Consider the following 7,911-nt stretch of genomic DNA (forward strand, 5'->3'; position numbering starts at 1 on the left):
GCAAAGCTAACTTCACCTTTTTGAGTAATTAATTAATAATAAGCAATAATTCTTTATATTTAATACAAACGTGTGCAGTTACAAGTAGGTACTGTCTTCAAGCGGGGCGGAAGCTAGGAGTGCTGTAGTCCCAAACCTTTAGATAAGGGAGCCTTATTTTACATTTGAGTAAATCCTCATAATTTTATTTGCCTTTCAAAAAAAATTCACTTTTGTTTCAAAAACTTTTTATCTTCGATTAGTTTTTTATACAAACCAATTTAATTAATAATTAATGAATAAATAAAATTTTGAATATTTAGTCAGTTATAAACAATTAAAAAGACGTTTTACCTCGTCAATTTATGTGTAAAAGATTTTTATTAATTAATGGAAAAGCCCTTCAATGTTTTTGTGCGAATTTTTGTTTCTGTGACATTCAAGTGTTCCCAGGTACGGAAGTTGGCCGAACATATATCCACACGGTACAACTTTTCAGCAAAAATCGGATGTCGAGTAGTTTTGTCCGACCAACTACCCCGGCAAAAATTTTGTTGACCAACAAGTTTGCACATTCCACAATTTATCGTAGTGGTCGGATGGTTGGATCAATTTGTTAGATCGTGTGTATGCAAATACTAATGCTCTCGGCGCGTGGCCGTTTGTAAAGTACACGCTACTTGGAGGCATTTACTTCTATATTTTAAACCGATCTTAAATCACTTGAAATATTCAAACCAAAAATATAAAATATTATCAATCCCGATTAGTAACACTTTTATTGAACTCGTTTCTTCTATTAGGCTATTGAATAAAGACAAATACAGTCGAACCTGGATAAATGAGAAAACTCTATTAGCGACAAAAATAGTCAGTGTTGTATGTTTAGCAAAAAAAATATGCTAAATAGTGGTGCTTTTAACTTAAGCACTGCTGGCTTTGTCTCGTATGTTTGATTGAAATATATCTTAAAAATGATTGACTAAAACTGTGAACTGCTTTAATTTAGTTTATTATTTACACCTTAACAATTACAATTTAACTCTCTTAACTACTGAAAACTAATGGCTAACTTATACAATGTGTTTGATGTGACCTCTCAACAGGAACTGTCTTTAAAAACTTATTTTGTTACGCTTGTCACCCTTGTTTGATTTTACTACTCCCAGATGTCGCTTTTTCTTAGAAGGTGACAATATCGACACCCTGCCGACACGAGTTCTAACCGACCCCTCAATAAAGCGAAAGGCTGTTGTTTAACAGTCAGGTTCCGTCATTTTTAGCCCCGAAAACCTCTATGAGTGACAGTGTGAGTACCTCTTTTAGAGAGAGTCATTTTTCACTTCTAGACCTCTGTAAGTGACAATTGCTTACTCTAGACCTCTGCAAGCGATACCGTTTACAATTAATAAACATCTGCAGCACGCTTGTGCGATTATTCCTACCTGCTCATGGTACTCATCCTCAACATTTGGTTTCAGTTGATAACAATCAATGGAGAAAGTACATTTGACGTTGTTCCCTCAAAATGTTGAAGCGAAAAATTGATTTCATTTTTGATGAAATTTATGAAATTTGAAAAACATATTCAAAATTGTAAAAAGGATAGTCCGGAAAAATTAACTGATTCCTTTAAATAAATAAAATAAGTACCTATTTATAGACAAATGTGTATATTTCTTAACGGTCTGGCACCGTGTTAATGTTCGAGTTTTATTAATGTAAATGAGAAAACTCTATGAGTGAGAATAATACTCGGATCCCTTTAACTCTCGCTTACCCAGGTTTGACTGTAGTAAAGAAAGCATGTAACAATTGCGGTAAAGAGGTTTCGTGATTGAATATGGTAATTTGGCCTCTGAAGATGATAAAACCACAATGTACCCATTTTTTAAGCAGTGCGTTTTTGTGTATCTAATCTTAAAAAATGTACCCCCTTCAGATTTCTCCAAATAAGTCAGAAACTCCTGTTTTTGCTTCGAATATGTCTCTAATTAGCCCTTCATGTTTAAGAAGTTGTCATACTAACCTTTCTTATGGATATTGAACACATGGATTTAAATAATGGAACAACACATTCGCATCAGCCACTAATGCTGGTAGGCGAGCAGGTGGGAATAGGTGGGTGGTGGTACGGGTGAGAAAGATGAGACGGACGAAATGCTTCTTGCTTCAGTATTTTTATGAACAAAGAAAACAAGTTTCCATTTTAACATTTTAGTACATACTTCCGTTTTAATATAAATATATATAGAGGCTGAGCACAGTGAATGATTCGAACGTACACACTCCTCAAAACTCAAGAGTATTAAAAATTAATCTTAAAATTGTTGATAATAACTTATATTGAAAACGGTTCCTAGTAAAAAAATGATTTGATACGTCGGAAATTAAAAAACAAACACGTTGGCGATAAAACAGGATAAAAAATGTGTATTTTTTCAAGAGCTATCTTTTTTCTCTGAACATTTGTATATATTAAAATTGCCTAGGAAAAAAATATATAGACAATTTAACGAAAAAAAGAAAAAACGGTGACTTTCTTAATTATCTTCGATACTAAAAATGGTAAAAGAAAATAACGTAAAGTATTTCGTTGGAGAATCCAATTCTCTAAAAAAAACAGTAATTGTAAAAATCTTGAAAATTCCTTTGGTTTTGAGTTATTTGGAAAAAACTAAAAGTGGTGCCTTTTTTAACATTACTCAAAAACATACCCCTTAAAAAGGGAGCACCTTGTAGTTTTATCATCTTTAGAGGTCAAACTACCATATTTAATGAGTATCTCACGAAGAGACAATCTAACCTGCTTATCAATCAACAAGATCAAGCCAAAGTTAATAAAAGAATTGCTAAGAATTCTTGAACGAAAATATAATTTTATGAATCCAGCTACACATAGTAGCAGTGTTTGAGATGATATATTAAATTTAAGTCATATAAATTATTCCTATAAAAACTGTTTCATTTTACTAAAAATCCAAGTGATGGCTAGCAACAGTGGTTAAGTTTGGAGGGAATAACAAAAAATATGTTAATTAATTCACTTTTATTGCTTCATTGTGTAAAAAACCCACTATAAAAACAACAACTGTTAATAATTTTATGAATTAAAAAGTTAAAGAATTTGACCCAGACTAAACAAAAAAATGTGAAAGGAAATATGATCGACACAGAAATGCTTCTATTACTTAACAATTAAATAAGAAATAGAAAGCAAAGTAGGTAAGTGAAAAAAAACATCATCTCAGAGCACAGCATGCTTTTGAATTGGTCTTTGCTATGTTTTCTTTTGTAAATCAAACATGTACAATAAAAAGTTTGAGTTTCGTTGTGAAATCGTTTAAAGTTAACAAAAGAGGTAATAAAAAACACGAAACCTTGTAATATGTTTACCTACTCCGAACACCTTCAATAAAAATATCACAGGTTGTTTAAGTTTTTTGCAACTAGCTTCTTGCCTTTACTTCATTGCTAAGGGCTAATTGAGCAGCAAAATTTGATTTGCTGAAACCGTCAGTAATTAGCAGTGAAACAAAATAGTCGCTAATAAATTTAAAAATCCAACCAAGCTGTTGGAGCGCAATTCATGATGAATCGTTTGAATAAAAAAAAAAACAATTTTATTATTCGCAGTTTAAACATAGAAATATGTCGTTCCACAAAGGAACTTTATTATCATATTATGTAGGTTTTCCCTCGGCAGGTAACGTCCCTTCGCGTTGGTCACCAGATGGGTCGATGATCTCCCCATCCACAAACAATTTTGTGATTGTAGTCACGTGGTCACTAACCATAGCTTAAGGTCAAAACACCCCACTAACTTACCTCCACCCCCTATATTTTGTTGTTCTTTTTAAGCATCTTTTCTATGTAATAAGTTCATTACGTTCAAGCATTAAGCTCAAGCATTAATCATCTTCTTAGTTTATTCGTTGTAGTTTATCTTTAAGTATTTTTTCGGTGTTAGTTTTAGTGTGTGTTGTTTATTAAAAGTTGAAAATCATATTAGTTATTATTGCTCGTTCTATCACCCTAACAAGACCACAGATAGAAAATATTCGACCGTTATTTCCTAAAATATCGACTTCGTTAAATTAATTTTTATCGAAGAGGGTTTAAGTGTTCCTTAGGAAAAAATCTAGGCCAGCAACACACCCGCAACAATCAACACAAGCCATTTATAAAACCGTCACGTCCTCTTAAAAATTTATTTTTCATCTGATTTTTAATAGCGACTATTATGTTTCACTATCTACTAATTTTTAACAGCTTCACCAAATTTTATTTTGCAATCGTGTCTCGTACAATTAGCTATTTACTATTTTTGTGCAAAATTAACTTTTCTCACTTTATAAAACTGCCCAAAACTCCTTTTTACAAAACCATAGTAAAGAGCAGAAAGTAGTGATGAGCAAAATTGGACTTGGTATTACAGTTTTGGTCTAGATCCTGCGAAAGTGTAAGACCAATACCAAGGTCAAGACTGTCTTTGTACGAGCAAAACCAAGATCAAGACCAAGACTATAATCAAGATCGAATTTGCAAGACCAAGATCACATAGGTATGCAAGACTAAACGAAAAATTATTATATCCGGTAGATTTATGAGTTAAAGTATTTGAAGCAACTTTAATATATTCTTTTCTTGGAGCAAAGCATTTTTGTATGCTGAGAAGAATTTTATTAAAAAAAAAAGCATGATTAAATGAGCAAGACCAAGACTTAACACGCAAGACCAAAACCAATACAAAGTCGGAATAATCAAGGTCATGATCAATACCAGGACTGTCCCAGCTTTGCTCATCGCCAGCAGAAAGGAGTTTATCCTGACTTATATTCACAAATTTTCCTCCATTCGTCTTCCCCCAAGGAGTTCTTTATAATATCCAGCAATAATACTGTCTTATTACTACCATTGACGAAATTACAGTGACTTTTTAGAAAGGGTTTGTATCAAAAAAGTGTATACCTAAAACTTAACGGAATTTCGATTTACCCACATATGATTATTGGTCAACAAGTTTTGGCGTAACATTGGCTGCCCAGTCTTCGATTTCTTTTATTAATCAAGCCTTGTACAATATGAGTAGCACAATGTTGGACTCATATTGTTTATCAAGTCTTGCGTCAATATGGGCTGCTCAAGTTTTGTTTGTGGTTTACGTGGACCAAGCATGAGCCGAAGGATACATACCAAGCGTTCGCCATGTTCGGTCCAATATTGGTTTAGTATTGTTCACTAAGTGTCAATTCAGCATTGGCTGTCAAATTGTAGACCAAGCTTGACAACCAGGCTTGGGCTAAAATTACATACCAAGGGTTTGACATGCTTGTTTCAATATTAGTTACCAATCTTAGGCTACTACTGTTCATTAAGTCTTGGTTATGCATTGGCTGTCATATTGTAGATCAAGCTTGACAATCAGGCTTGGGCCGAAGTTACATACCAGGCGTTTGTCATGCTAGGTCCAATAATGGTTGCCAGTCTTGGGTTAGTATTGTTCACCAATTCTTGGTTCACCAGTGGCTGTCCAGTCGTGGGCCAAACTTGGCAACCAGGTTTGGGCCGAAGTTATATATCAAGCGTTTGTCATGCTCAGAATTGAAGTGACTGACCGAGTGACTGACTGACTGACTGATGATGAACGCACAGCCTACACTATTGGATCGATTTGATTGACATTTTGACGCATACACTTATAATTATATAGAGCCACATTCAAAGCGGATTGTGTCAAAATTGCATTCTGAAATAGAAAAACAGAAATTTAAAGATTTCAAATATAGTTGAGTGAAATGTCATTTGAATGATACGGAAATTCCAAGAATGGCGATTTTTCATCAGAATTATGATGAATCTTGAGGTATAATCCGAAATGAACTGCTGGTTAACCACTAGTTATATACAATGATTAAATCATCAACAAATTATGATATTCCGCAAATATCTATCCGTACATATCAAAATGGGTATTTCTGCCTTTATTTGCTTTCAAAACCTTTTTAATTTTTAAATAACCATTTAAATTTTAAAGGTATATCTAAGGTTGGTTTGAACATGGAAAACGCCCAAAATCACTGTGAACTTTATTTTGATAAAATTTAATATTTTGTTTAATTTCGCGTTAACCTTTTCAGTACGGGCTGCACTATGAAAAACACTTCTAAAATATCTACACGGTGTTACAGAAATAAGTTCCGAGTTTGCAGGAGGTGATAGAGCACTATAAATTATGAAAATGAAGTAATGTTTGTATGTTTGAGTGTTCACTGATTCGATTATTACAATATTACACCATATATTACCAATCAATCGTCTTTTTTTTTAAGAATATCCATTAATTAAACTGACGACGATCAACAAATTCTAAGCGAGTCTAGATCCCAGCACATCAATTATCGAGTATTTGTCCTTCAAGTATGTGATTATTTACATTTTCTTGTGGCCTAGCATGAAATCTAGACAAAGGATAACTTAGAAAATACCACAACTGGCGCGGTAAACGCCATCTGTAGTACGTTGCTACATTTTAGGATTACGTATGCTCCAACAAGGTCCATTTAAATATATAGATATGTACTTGCTGAAACGAATCCCAGCGTAGCTAACCTAAACGTGATAGGCACGTTACCATAAATCGAAATCGCGATCCGCGTGTGGCAGTTTCGGCAGAATACAGACCACTTCGAATTATTTTATTCGATTATGACAGCTGGTAAAAGTTGGTCTGTGTTCTGTCGGAGGTGTTTGCGACGCGCTGGTGGGAACCAAAAAGATCGAAATTGCGATCCGCGTTTGGCAGTTTCGGCAGAATAGAGACCACTTCGAATTATTTTATTCGATTATGGTAACGTGCCTATCACGTTGAGGTTAGCTACGCCGGGATTCGTTTCAGCAAGTAGATACCCATATAGATTTAAATGGACCTTGTTGAAGCATACGTAATCCTAAAATGTAGCATCGTATTACAGGTGGCGTTTACCGCGCCTTTTGTGGTATTTTCTAAAACGCACTGTTAAGACAGCTGGTAAAAGTTGGTCTGTGTTCTGTGGGAGCTGTATGCGACGCGCTGATGAGATCCAAAAAGTCGAAATCGCGATCCGCGTTCTGGCAGTTTCGACAGAATACAGACCACTTCGAATTATTTTATTTTATTAAAGAATAACTTATAAGCAGTACTGTATTCGGATTCTCTTCCTATTCAATTCCACGATCCATAGCGCTTAAAACAGTTTCGTTAATGTTATTTTGAAACAGGTCAGCAAACTATTAACAATGTTCCAAATAATAGAAATAATTTTTAGGCCGTTTGAGAAAGTAGAAAATGTTTCCCCGGACAACAGCACGATAAAGGCACAGTACAACTATCGCCTTTGATTGGTTTCATCGCTGTACATCAATACAATATGCAACGACTTCGAATGAAGAAAAGTTGACTTAACTGAATCAATACTACGCTTTTCATAATGTTGATGTTGACGCCTAGTTTGACGAACTTTGTTGTTTTATGATTAAAACTCACGTTAATTTTTAAAAGTAATGTTTATTCAAACTTGATACTTAAATAAAGACCTAACGCTAAAGAATATTAATACTACTTAACTGCTATGTTACGAAAAAGGTTGTAATAATGTTTGCTAGGTCTGATGATGATGAATTGTCTATGATGAATGTGCTTTTGTCCTTTTTTCAGATATTAACAAGAATAGTGTGAAGAGGGAGAGTAGGTGGAGTTAGCAAGGTTTAGAAAAATTAATTGGATTAGTAGTAGAAGAAGCAGGGTAGTTGGTCCAAAATAAGAAAGTGGGGTACCAGATGTCAATGATTTAAAGGTGATCAATAGTATCGACTATTGCACACCAAAGAAAATAATAATAGATTTAACGACTGTAAATAAAAATAAGCAATACGAAGAAAATACCACAAATG

At 34.0% G+C, this 7,911-nt stretch overlaps 1 long non-coding RNA gene across 1 annotated transcript; it reads right to left on the bottom strand.

Annotated features, from left to right (window-relative positions):
• Window positions 1–4,742: 4,742 nt before the first annotated feature.
• LOC108740328 lies at window positions 4,743–5,582 on the bottom strand. Its single transcript, XR_001938316.1, has 3 exons — window positions 5,429–5,582; window positions 5,176–5,281; window positions 4,743–4,956 (listed from the first exon to the last, which is right to left on the bottom strand). It is a non-coding gene; the product is annotated as an uncharacterized LOC108740328 (long non-coding RNA).
• Between the last annotated feature and the right edge of the window lie 2,329 nt (window positions 5,583–7,911).

Source organism: Agrilus planipennis, unplaced genomic scaffold (genome assembly GCF_000699045.2).
Source record: "Agrilus planipennis isolate EAB-ADULT unplaced genomic scaffold, Apla_2.0 scaffold205, whole genome shotgun sequence".
In the NCBI taxonomy this organism is placed as follows: Eukaryota; Metazoa; Arthropoda; class Insecta; order Coleoptera; family Buprestidae; genus Agrilus; species Agrilus planipennis.